Genomic DNA, 14,334 nt, shown 5'->3' on the forward strand with positions numbered 1-14,334 from the left:
TTCGCCGGTTGGGTTTTCGGCGGTGAGAAAAATTGAAGAGGAGGCTGAAAATAACCATGGTTTGGAACATAAATAACTGCGAGAAAGAACAGTTGTGGCCTCAACAGAGAAACTGACCAATGGGCTTGATTTTGCCGCGAGTGTGGACGATAAGAATTGAGAAGAGAGTGGTGATGGTTTAATGATGAATCAAATGTTGTTGTTTCAAGAACGAAAGAATACAGATTGAAAGAGAGATGGGGATGAGTGGTGTGGACGGTGGCAAGCGGTTGGGTGTGGTTGTTGGCAAACGAAACTGTAAATGATTTCCTCGGCACTTAAGTGCCGATGGATTAAATTGGATTTCGGCAGTTAACTACCGCCAGTTAATTTCCGTGGCAGTTAACTGCCGATGGGGGCATTTGAATAATTTACTGGTGTGTTTTATCCTTCTTTAATGTGTCAACATCAATTTTCAATTGGATCTGGTTGGAAGATGTCGCCAGATATTTAGGCCCAAACTTGTATTGATTTATCATTTTTTTTATATAGTAAAAGAAAAACATGATAAAATTAGTTATATACCTCTAAAATTATTTTTTGTTCTCAAAAAATTGGAATCAAACACACACATAGTCTCTTCAATCAACCATCTAGTATTCTACTGCTATAAATTGTTGATTTTTAGCTGTCATTTTAATAGTTGTTTACAAATACAAGAGGGATGAGGCCGATATATGTATCCTCGTTGAACAAGATGTCCAACACCAAGTCTTTATGGAAATCCATATAGCCATGAGGGATACGTGGGGCGTCTTGTTTGGCTTGAGTCTTCCACTTCGCGCATATTTCGTTGATATTGTGCACTTGTGCACAACTTTCCTCTGGAATATGGCTTCAAGCTGATAGCTTCTTCGGTTAGTGGCGTTATAAACATGGATGTTCAATTCTGTTGAATTTTTACTAAGTCTGATAACTTCATGACCTTCATATACCTTAATAAACTTGAAATATATTCAACTAACTCGCATTTGGTTGTATTTGTACTCACCTAACCGGTCATCGAACAAGAAGAACTTGCCTAACTTTAAATCACTTGTTTGTTGATTTAAGCTAATATGTAACATATTTTTGTTGGGTTATGCTAACCGGTACCCTTAGGGCAATGGTTAAGGAAACCAAAAAAAAGGAAGTTTTAAGTTAAAAATATCACTTTTTAGATTTTTGAGGAGTTGAATGCACAAGTTCCAATACGATATTACTATATTTGCTTCCTTAACCATTGTCCTGAGGACACTGGTTAGCATTTACCATTTTTGTTTAGTTATAATCTCTTGACTTCGTGTCTTGAAACTGACGTCTATAATTTTCAACACAAATATTTAACCGAAATATATGAAATCTCTTTTTCCTTGACACAATACAAACTTACAAAGCATCATCAATTGTTTTGTACCTTAGATAACTTATTTTAATTAATCTTAGTTTATTAATTTCTACAGAGTCAAGAACGGTATTCAATAAGAGTAATGATATTTTGACATCCATTTGATGACAACTTTGTTGACAACCTTGTTTTTCTCACTTCTTATTGGTCAAAAACAATGGAGAGAGAAAAAGGTAGAGAGAGGATAACAACATCATGTGAGTATGAGAGAGAAAGTTGTCCAAAAATTGTCAAAAAGTGGTTGTCAAAATATCATTTCTCATTCAATAAATATATTAAATAATAGCCGTCAGCCAATGACAGCTATGACTTTTGTGATTCAAGGCAATCATGCTTGGAAAATGATTTTCTATGGGGCAGAATTGCTTTTGTGACAAGTTGATGCTCATTGACAAAGAATCCATATTCTCTAGTTTCAAAAGAATGTTTACCAAAATAGAAAAGTGTTTCTCAATTTTTCTTTCCTCAAGGGAGTGTGCAACGACCAATTCTTAGCCAATCAAAGTGTTCTTTATCTCCTACCTCAGGCTTGGCATCTTTGAAATTAGAACTATATCCAAATTTGTTGTCGTGGGAGAGTATGCAAAAATAATTTTAGTAGGAATTTTTTAACTTCAAATGATTAAAAATTATAGTTTGAAGTCCATAAGTCCTAGCTGGTAAAAATATCGAAATTGTTAAGCCGGACTTTGTGATTGTCGTGGGAGAGTATGCAAAAATAATTTTAGTAGGAATTTTTTAACTTCAAATGATTAAAAATTATAGTTTGAAGTCCATAAGTCCTAGCTGGTAAAAATATCGAAATTGTTAAGTCGGACTTTGTGATCGAGGTTCGAACTCAGACCTCTCTACTTCACTATTTGACCACTTGTGTATGTGAGTTTCAATTATTATTTGTCATTTTGTCTATCTATACTAAAAAATGTTTAAAAACTACTTAATTGTGTAAATTAAGTCTTATCAATATCTTTTTTAATTCTATTTGATTCCTAGAATTCGTTTCGAACTAGGCTAAGGTCCATTTCCTCAAAGAACCTGATCCTCCCAAATCACTATTTCACATAGGAAACATCACGTGAACTTACCTTAAATACATTGGATGAGAGCACCTCAGAGTAATCTAGACCATCCATTTCGGATACAAAGTTAGCTTCATCTAATCTGCTCACATATATCCCTTGAAAACAATTGTCCATATTAAGGCTTAAAGGGACTCAAACTCTAATTCATCATTAGAGATACTAACTCATAGCATTCATCTACATGCAAACTTAACTATCATATAAACCTCAGATACATTTGGTGCACTCTTACTTGATCGTTGTCAAAATATTTGCATATACACTACTACTCGATGAGACGATGGATCTATGTTCAAGTACGTCAACTTCATCTCATCACCGGTCACCTTCGCGGATCTCTAATCCAGTAGGATTAGAAAAGATAACAATAAAACACGAGATGTAAAGGAGTTACAAAACACTACAAATTGTCATAGATAAATATTTTCAAAAAGTTTTATTATTTTAATATTATAAGAACATAAATTAAAATTTCTTTTTTATGTATTTTCCGTTACACCCAACCCCGATTTTTTTATTTATTTATTTTAAAGAGAAGGAATAGGTATGCATCAGAAAATGGATTTCAGGTATCATGCACACGTCATTTATATTGGTTTTTCTTGGGAATAGATCATATGTAGTGTTATATTTTTTTTAATTAAGAAAATTAATTGTATTTTTAGTCATTCCTTATAACACATGGGCACATATATTCAGAAACAAGCAAAAATGCTCAACTAAAAATAAGATAAAAAAATTGACCAGCTATTTGATCTGATTTAACAAAGAGACAATGCCTCAACAAAACAGGGCGCCAACTATGGTCTGGGTTTGACCATAAATATGATTTTCAATGGAATTGATGCTTACTCTTCCTCCAACTTAGGGCCTGTTTGGTTCCACTTCTGAGAAGCAATTCTAGCCCAAAATCAATTCTCTACAGTGCCAAAAGCAATTCTAGCCAAAAACAACGTGTTTGGTTCAGCTTTTCAGAATTGTTTTTGTCCTCCAAAAGCAATTCTCCATGAAGCTACAAATCCTAGCTTCTAGCTTTTCTAGAATCAATTCTCCTTGAACAACGTGTATAGGTTTGTATATTTTATTATTACAACACGTTATTTTACTTTATTGCCCTTTATCAATTCTCATTCTTTATCAATTCTCCTTTAGCTATGTCTATTTTAGTAATTATACATTCAAAAGCAATTCTACATAATTGCATCCAAACATAAATCATTTTGTTTAATCAATTCTACATAATTGTATCCAAACATAAATCAATTCTCTCAGAATCAATTCTGTCAGAATCAATTCTATCAGAATCAATTCTCTCAGAATCAATTATATTCAAAGCTGAACCAAACGGGCACTTAGTCTATAATTATAAATTATAAATTGATCCTTTAAATTATAAATTATTTACAATATTATCATTTTCAATCAAACTTTGTTAGAAAATGCTTACATTACAGTTTAACGTTGAGGAGGTGGTCCAAACAATGTTTGAGATTGACCATGATTACTTACACACTGAATAATACACCTACAAATCCTATTATTGAGATAAGTGAATTTCAACCCACCAACTTAGCAATAAATGTGCACATAAACACTTTTTAACCGGATTTGATGAAAAAAGAGTAATGAAGAAAATATTTTATAACTTACATAACCAACTTGTTGCGAAACAGTCTTATATACTAACTTGTTAAAAACATAACAGAACCACAAGAGGTATTTAACCTTATACATGTTAAACACTACACCCTCCGGTCACTATTATAAGCAAAAATCAACATTCTAGATTCATTCATTAAATGATGCATGTAGTCTATAATAAAGACTATATACATCATTAATTGAATGAATGCAAAATGTGAATTTTTGCTTATAATAGTGACCGGAGGGTGTAACGCAGAAGCAAAACAAGATATAAGCTACAACTAAAGCAGAAGCAAAATCTGTCTTCACTAAAATAACTCTACATAAAGTAAAATCAATTCATATACTTTCCAAACTAAACACACTAGTTTTCCAATTTCAATCAGTGTCCAAAACTTTTTACAAGACAACATGTAAAAAACTGGAACTTGCTACTTTTCCAATTTCAGACATCATTTCTAAAACTTTGTATAATCAACACATTTTTTTTGACATAATAATGAGATGTTAAACCAAACCAAATTTCATGTAAAATATTAGGGTCACCTTGTTTCTCCTCTAGCATTGAGAAGTGATGATTGAGGTGAATTACCAAAAGTGATAAAACTAGTATTATCAATATCTCTCTTTCCATTATAAGTGCTTGAACTCATCTGATCAAATGAATTAGAAGTTCCAAGAGAATTCAAAAATTCATCAAACCCCTCTTGTGAATCAATACCTCCTGGCTTTCTCATTTCATTTGGTAACTCAACTTCTCCATCCAAAATCCTCACCACTTGTCTCATACTAGGCCTTATAGTAGGAACATCATTTGAACATATCAAACCTAATTTCAATACCATCATTACCTCAGTTTGAACAAAACCACCATTCAATTTAGGGTCAACTACTTCCAATGCTCTTCCTTCTTTGAACCTTTCCCAAACCCAATCCACCAACACCAACTCATCTTGTGATGCCTTAGGTTCAATAGGCCTTCTTCCGCATACAACCTCGAGAAGAAGTGCCCCGAATGCAAAAACATCGGAGCTTGTTGTTGCTCGTCCTGTCCTAGGTAACTCTGGTGCCAAATAGCCTAATGTTCCCACCACTCTTGTCGTGCCGGGATTAGCACCGTGTTCATACAATCTTGCCAAGCCAAAATCACCTAATCTTCCATTGAGTTCAAAATCCAATAGCACATTGCTAGCTTTAACATCTCTATGGATTACCACTTGCTCATAACCTTCATGTAGGTACAAAAGACCTGAAGCAACACCCTTTATTATCTTAAACCTCTGTTCCCAACTTAGCACACATTCTGAATCTTCAAACAAGTACTTGTCCAAGCTTCCATTCGCCATGTAATCATACACAAGCAAAAGGTCACCTCTGCGACGACACCATCCAAGTAACATGACCAAATTCCGGTGGCGAAGCCGGCCTATGCTAGCGATTTCCGACACAAATTCCCTCAACCCTTGTTTTGACTCATGCGAAACTCTCTTAACAGCCACTTGAATCTTCGATTTCGGCAATATCCCATTGTAAACTTTACCAAAACCACCCTGCCCAAGCAACTGTTTCTCCTTGAAACCTTTTGTAGCTGTCTTGAGCTCTTGATAAGTATATCTATGTGGTCCAACTTCAAGCTCCCAAGCTTCAATAACATCAGCATTCTTGATTTTTCTATAAATGTAAAAACCAAATGCTACACTACACAACACAATCAAAGCAGATCCGAGCGAAACACCGAGTATCAAAGAAGTATGTTTCTTCTTAGGATGTGGAAGCTGTGGTAATTTCGACAAATCAAGAAACGGCGCCGGCCCATTAATTTTGAAACTCCAACCCAAAACATAATGAGAGCTAGCAAGTAAACCAGTTGAAGCAGAGAAACCAACATACATAGTATCAAGAAAAAGAGGTGATAGATCCATATGAAAAGTCAAAATAGGTTTTTTAGGCTTATTTGAAGTTGGTGAAAGTGTAACACTAATAAGATTCAATTCAGAATCATAATCAACCCAAACTAAAATTGGTTTTCCACCTTTAATACTAATATTATGCAACATATCATCATCACTATAATAACTAGCAGTAATAGATGCATTTGAACGCATACTATTAATATCTATACCAACATGGTTATCATTAATATCACCAAACTCAAAATCTTGAACAGTGTCAAACTCAACAGCAAAAAGATGGTTAGAGAAATTACCAACATCACTTGAATTCAGAAGACCAAGATATTGACTAGGTAAAGCTTTGAGATCTTTTGAAGGTACTATAGTAAAAGCCATGCCATGGCCACCAAGTTTAGGATATTCAGGTACACAAGCAAGAGCAAAAGATGAAGAGAAAGAGAAAACTTTACCAGTTGTTTTGTTCTTTATCTGAAATGGTTGAGGGTAAAAAGCATGACCCAATAATCTACTTGTTTCATTTGTTAATCTTATTATACCGTTTTTTTCTATCTCTGCTATGCCATTTAAGGTTAGGTTTTTTGGACCAACATCCTTAAAACCTGTGTATAGTAGTTGGTCAACTTGAGACAAAACTGGTATAAGAAACAGCAACAAAAATGGTAGCAAAAATTGAAGATGGGTTGGCATGATGAATACTAGAAAGAGATGGGTTTGTGAACATGTATGTATAATACTAGGTTATTGTGTTTGTGTTTGTGTTAATGTGTTTGAGTTGAGTTTAATGAAGGTTGCTGAAGTAGATCTGAGAGAGAATGATGGAGGGTTATAATGACATAAGGTGGTATGAGTATTAATTGATCACACACACACATGGGCCAGCAGTTATAGAAGACAGAGTGAAAGTGAAAGCTTTTTTGGGGGTGGGTATGGGTGTAAATGGTTGTTTTCATTAGTCTACTCTTTTTATAAAGGTACAAAAAAGAAACAGCAAGACCAGACAAAGGAAAAAACAACATAATTTTTTAAGAGAAATGATATTTGTACAAACATTTTATGACAACTTTGATACAATTTTCTCTCTCATACACACATGTTGATCTTATCCTCTCTCTTCCTTTTTCTCTCTCCATTGTTTTTAATCAATAAAAAGAGAGAAAAATAAGGTTGTCACTAAAGTTGTCATGAAATGGATGTCCAAATATCATTACTCCTTAAATCCTCTATTTACAAAAACAAACTGGATGTTAGGTTTTACTTATTGCGTACGAAGAATAAGTTCAAAATCAAATATTATTTACAAGTTGAACATTTTATAAGTGAGATGATTTATAAATTCAATGTCTTAATATTTTGGATTAAATTGTGATGTTCAACTCAATATGGACAATCCCCCAGACTCGTCCATGACCTCGACAATGGTATCAGAGTTGTGATCCAACAAGGCGTTTCTAACAAGGTGTTTAGGTAATGGGTTCTGTTGAGCAGTGACAATGACGGTAAACATGTGAGTGTACGTGGATGAAAGAACTTTCGTGGTGAGAATGATAAATTGAAGAATTCACAAGAGATCGATGTGTAGCAAATGTAATTTAGAAGTCAGACATTGCTTTAAACAATGGAGGTTGAAAACTTTATCCATGACAGTCATTTGAAACATGGGACGTGAGCTTTTATAAAAAAAAAAAAAGGACTAAAACCGATAATAGAAAATTTAGTTGATCAAAGTTTGAATGAAGTTTAAAAAGGGATTAAAAATGAAAACCCTTTTAATTTTTAATCTCTAACATAGTTTTGCCCAATACTTTTAGTTTATACTATTAAAACCTATATTATGTGGCTAACAAATGCTTTTAATGGAGAAATTCTTGCATGGAGTCATACACAACACGTCATGTTTGGGTGCAACCAATGATAGAATGACAACACACGTTTTTTACAAACAAAAAAAAAAACAGAGACAAACACAGAAACTGGGTTAGTTTCAATCCTCTTCCTCTTAGTAACTTCATCGTCCCCAACCAACATCACCACCTTCCTCTTCAGTTTCAATTCTTTTTTCTCCATTATTACAACCCCTCCATTAAAACCATAACACCTGTATGTTTGTTTCAGTCATAAGAATAAAAATGGAGATTATATGAAACAGAGGCACGGATTCCGATGAAGGAGTTTCAATTGATTTTTATTTCATCGTTAATGATATGTTGGATGAAAATGAAAGAGGTTAAAAACAATTTCTCTAATATTTAAAATATCTAAACTTGGAACAATACTAAAATGAAATCGTTATGCAGTACACAACATCCGTCCGCTTCCATTTCTCAATCTCTTGCTGAAAATTGATCTCGCAGACCTCTGCCATGGTTCAATGCGGTGGAAGAGGTTTGGGTCATCAGCAATGTTGCCAGAATAAAATTTGGTACGGTGGAGTTCAGGAGCGGCCTAAAAATTCGATGCCAGTGTTGCATCTATTTCTGGTGGTGCTGTTTTTGCGGTGAAGAGTTGTGTCATATTTTTTATGATTTTCTTTTTAATTTTTTAATGAGGTGTCATGTTTTCATTAGTTAGGCATAAAACTGACGTGTTATGTTCGCTTTCATGCAAGTAACACGGTAAAGAAAAAAAGTTTTTTAATGACATCAAAGGTTCGTTATTATTTATTTTTTTGACAGTAAAGGTTCGTTATTTATTAATATATGTTTCAATTGATTTATTTATTTATTTATTTTTGAATAAAATAATATTAAATATTTGGACAAGTTGTGAAGAAATCTCAAATCAATTACGTGAGATATAATGGTCCTCGTCCCTGCTCAATCATATGCAATCAATCCGCGCTGAAATTTGGAAAATATTGCTAAAAATAAAAGTTCACTAAAAATTGTTAGGGGCGGGGCGTAACCGGTGGAGTCTTGTATCCTGATAAAAATGTTTAATGTGATAATTAAGTTATGAGTGTCTTTTATTTAATGAACTATAATCTTTTAAGTTGTATAATTGATGGTTTTGTTGGAAGTTTAGTCATGAAAAGGGCTGTTTATAAGTTGAATTAAAGTGTTTTATTGAATATTGATGGGTGAGCGAAGTCGACAAAAAGAAAAGATTTATCATCGAATTAGCACTGATAGAATGAAAATTGTTGTGAATGTTAGTTCTTAAATGGCCTAGCAATATTATGAGTCTTGCATTGAATAGATAAAAATGTTCAATCAAGTAATTAAGCCAAGGGACCTTGAAACTTAATTGACTAATTCTGTCTGATTTGTTTATTTTCATGTACTTAAGTTCTAACAAGTATTTTCCACCCCACAACGTAAGAAACTAACTAGTTTGTCTATATTAACATTATAAAGAATCAAACTTATAATTTTAAGGAGGAGTATACTCTAAGACCCCAAACTAACACCAACACGGCCAAATCAACCTTAATGGGTTTATTTTGCTAATATAATATTATTATTAATGGAATTTTCTCTATTTTCATCCTACCGACTTTAGGAAGATGTAGAGGGGAGTAAGGGACCCAATTTCCACTCATCACCCCATTCGACAAGAATATCTCTATCAATGCAAAATCTAGATGCTCCATCTTAAAACTGATTGAATAGATCTCATTTTTCAACCATATTTTGCTATTGTAACATCCATGACTATTCATTTGTGCGTACCTTGCATAAGGGAGGGCACTGTATCTTACCTCTTCAACCCTTCCAAGTTGAAATGTACACAAATTGCAAGTCACGTGTGAAGTTTTGGTGCATGGAAATATTGTATTTTTCCTTACAATAAATCAAAGAAGGAAGAACAATATGATAAATGCAAATTGGCCACTATTGACTTGGATGCTTCTTATCATGTTTCCTTCTCTAATTCGTACTGTTATTTTCTACTCTATTGAGACTTTTTTTAGCTAAACGGTATCAACACTCTAGTGAGTTGACTTGAGGTCGGCACAATGAACATCTAAAACATTGTGAGAAACGACACCCTTAGAACACGAAGTCAATTAAATTGAAATAATTTGAAATAATCTTAAATAGAAAAGGAATAGGAATTGTAAGTGAGAGGTGAGCGACGACGGTGGTGGATGGATTTACTTTGAGAGCGGCGGCACGACGGAGGGTACTCGGACAGAGACATTTGTCAGAGATGGAGAAAAGCTCTCTCTCTCTCTCTCTCTCTCTCTCTCTCTCTCTCTCTCTCTCTCTCTCTCTATTCATTATTCCCGAGTTTTTTTCCTTAAGCAAATCTCAGCCATTGGTTTTTTAATATACCACGTGACAACCACATATGCAATAAACTTGAGATCTCAATTTCCTAAAAAAACTAGTTGTCAACTCGTGCTTCGCACGGGGTGGATTGCTTTTTTTCGGATAATTTTGTTGGCAATCACATTTGTTAACGGTTAAAAGTGAACTGATTGTGAACATAGATATTACATGCTTATAAATATAAAAAATCATGATCCATAACATATCAAATAATAGATAGGTCTGCCATAAATGAAACTGAAGTAGAAGTTATACAACATAGATTCTAAAGTAGTGGTGTTTAATGGATTACAAAGTTAAATTTCCAAAACGGCCTCATCATCTTCAATCCCAAAGGTAAGCACATTCACCATCTAAAGGTTTCTCGACATTTTCCCTGCCAATAGTTATCTATTAGAGAAAACCATTTAGTTAATCTAACTATTATTTTTTTGTTGTCATTAATATTTTTTTTATTGCTGTCCAGTTAATCTGAATATAATAATGATGTTTTTTGTCATGATTGAGTCACACTTGAATTCCAATCTGGTTCCAGGAGTGTTGCGATTACATAAGCAAAATCTTTTCCATCCATTTTCGATTATAGATGTGGTAATATTTGTTTCAGGGTCATTTATGAAAAATAATTTACATATTGTAATTGTGTTAGCGGTACCGCTTAGTCTTAAATATCTTTTAAAAAATTTGTTACGAAGGAAAAATGAGCAAATTACTGAATATTCCACAGACATTAGAAATATTTACCAAAATTTGTTTATTGCTAAAATTTATTAGTATTTGAACCTGAGTCGATACTAAAACAATAAATTGTCAAAATACAACAACATTGTGTTGCAGAAATTTTGTGGATACCGTCCTTGATTACTGAGTTTAAAAGTGAATTTCCAAACTCCTATCACTTATTGCGACAACCTAAGTATCATATCCCTATTACATAATGCAGTGCTTCATATTTAGGACCAAACATATGGAGCTCTAAATCTTCGATGAAGAGAAAGTAGCCAATTAGGAATCTCATAGTACATCATGTCCCTGCTGATCAAAATACAGTTTACTAATCTGAGACAAACCCATGGTGTTTGATAAGTTTGCACTTGATCGACCACCTTGAGTTTGAGTTGAAAAAGGGAAAATGGACAACCAAACATTATAAGCATCCAAGAGCAATGATCATCTCTTAAAAAAAACAATGAATCGTTTTGTGGTATAAGGAAAGGGATCAAGGACCCTAAGTGCAAGTCATGTAGCTCTTAAAAGTGTTGAAAATGAATGAAAAGAATAATAAATATGTTTGAAATTAAAAGAACAAAATGATCTTAGAATTTAGAAAAGGGCAACACCAGTGATAAAGAGGTTCCTCATTGAATTCATGTTGGTGTGAGTTGCAATTTTTTCAGTCAATTTCAAAAAGTTGAAGAAAATTAGAGAGACTAAAACAAAAAGTTGGTATATTTAACCCTTTTATGGATTAATTTCACTAATGAAAGCTAAATTTAAGGATTAAATTAATCGATGAAAGATACATTGATAACCAAACCGATTGACGAAAGATGCATATATGTATGTTTTCATACGATCAGAGACTATTGTGACAACCTCTCACATATTTAAGGACCACAAAGTATGTTTACTGTGTTATTAGAGAAGTTTTAGCTTACAATTAACTGATAGGAGAAAGAGAAAAAGGCTTAGCCATGAAAAACCCGAAAATATATTTGGTGACTTATAACTATATCAATAAGATTAAATTGTCGTCTTGTATTAAACACAAAATAAAGAGCAAGAATTGGTTACAAAATGTTTCCATCAAACAATGGTGGAACACTAACTTCAAAATCTCCTTCCGACATCTGCAACACCTTTGCAATAGATGGCCTAATAATTGGATTAGAGCACAAGCACCACAGTCCAACCATAGTCATTCTCTCAAACCTAATGAAATCATTAACAACTTCAACATCATGGCTAAGAATGTCTCTCAGTTTCCCCCCTTTTGCCCAATATAGAACCCAATCTATAAGTATCATGTCATCACCACCTTCTGTTCCATCTTCAACTTGATGCAACTCAATGTGCCTTCTACAAAATAAGATTTCAAGCAACATGACACCAAAGCTGTAGATATCCACTTTTGCAGTGATAGGTGCATTTTTGAGCCATTCTGGTGCCAAACATCCCATTGTCCCTCTAACATTTGTGCTTGTTCTACTTATGTCTTTCATTAGCAGCTTGGCCATTCCAAAACATGCTTTAATTTTGAGCTATAGTTTACTTGCAAAAAGTGATATGCAAGAAAGTGTACGATGGTGTTTAAACTTGGAATGAAGAGTTACAATTACAAAATTAAGTACCTGCTAGATCAAAAATACTGCTAGTATAAAAATTCTATTGTGATAATATATGTATATGATTTTTTTTCAAAGGAAAAAGTCTGATACAATGTGTATACCAAAATGCATAATGAATATGCAAATCATTTTAAAAAAGGTTAAGAATTATTAAGACATCACTGTCGAGAAAGATGCTCGGTGAGTGGTGACAGGCTGACAACAACTACACTTAATATATAGAAACCGTGATTATTAGCTCATACTATCTCATTCAGCCAAAAAACACACACATTAACGTTTAGAGTAATATTTTATGTCCGTTTGTCTGTTTTTTTTGTTACTCGAATGCATATAATTTTTTTAGTGTTGCTTGGTTGAGGGCTACCTCACCGATTTTTTTTAACTATTTTTGAATTTTTATATTTTTAAAAACTTTTAACTATTTTATCAAAGCCTAACCAATGAAAACCCTATTACCAAAGCTACATGATTTATATCATTTTGACTTTCAACTTCAACATATATAAATCCTTTCACATGATCTACAACAAATGCAGATATTAACTACAATTTAGTATCTAGTTCTTTCAGGTGAACAAACTTCTGCATCAGACAGATAGCTGAAAGCCTCTCTACCTAATTTATATCATTTTGTGTTTTAGCTTCAATGTATATAAATCTTTTCACATGATCTACAGCAAAATCTAGGGATGTCAATGGATACCCATGGGTACGGATAATATGATACCTATCCCCGCCCCATTGGATAAATATGATACTCGTGCCCGCCCCGTATCCTCGTGGGTACCCACTATACTGGTACCCGTGGGTATTGAGCTATCCATGGGTATCCATGGGTACCCATGGAGTTTTGAATTTATTTATTTTTTGGTACAAATAATAACGTTTTTTAATTCCCAAAAAACTTCAACTTTTAAACATCTATACATAATCCACTCAAAATTTTATAAATCATACATAATTCATAGAAAATTCATGATTCTTATATAATCTATATGTTTTATGTTGTGAATGAAGTGGAAACGGTGAACTTAATAAGATGAATTAAAAATAGGTTATTATTGAGGATTTTTAGGTGGGCGGTAAAATTTTCTTCAATAAGGTACAAACTTTAAGGAATAAGATATGATATATAAAGATATATTAGTAATTTACTTAATTTATTATCGGGTATGGGTACCCGTGGGTATGGATACAATCCAATCCGTGTCTGTGTCCATATAATAATGGGTAGTCAGATACCCGTTTATTATACCCATGGATACCCGTTTAGCTACCCGCTCCATACCCGTGACGGATTTTACCCACGGGTACCCGTGAGCATGTGTATTTTTGTCACCCCTAGAAAAGGCAGATATTAACTGCAATTTAGTACCACGTATATAAATCCTTTCACATGATCTACAACAAAGGTAGATATTAACTGCAATTTAGTATCCAGTCTTTTCAGGTGAACAAACTTCTGAATCAGACAGATAGTTGAATGCCTCTCTACTTGATTTATATCATTTTGCCTTTCAGTTTCAACGTATATAAATCATTTCACATGATCTACAACAAAGGCAGATATTAACTGCAATTTAGTATCGAGTCCTTTCATGTGAATTATACGCACTTTTAAAAAACTTGTTTTAAAGGAGAGATGTT

General features: G+C 33.5%; 1 pseudogene across 1 annotated transcript; it reads right to left on the minus strand.

The window, feature by feature from the left end:
- Window positions 1–4,434: 4,434 nt before the first annotated feature.
- On the minus strand, window positions 4,435–7,746 carry LOC146907604 (L-type lectin-domain containing receptor kinase S.4 pseudogene; annotated as a pseudogene). The gene has a single exon (XR_015017845.1). The product of XR_015017845.1 is annotated as an L-type lectin-domain containing receptor kinase S.4 pseudogene (transcript).
- Between the last annotated feature and the right edge of the window lie 6,588 nt (window positions 7,747–14,334).

Source organism: Medicago sativa, chromosome 7, assembly GCF_051527215.1.
Source record: "Medicago sativa cultivar Bolivia chromosome 7, Bolivia_mono, whole genome shotgun sequence".
In the NCBI taxonomy this organism is placed as follows: domain Eukaryota; kingdom Viridiplantae; phylum Streptophyta; class Magnoliopsida; order Fabales; family Fabaceae; genus Medicago; species Medicago sativa.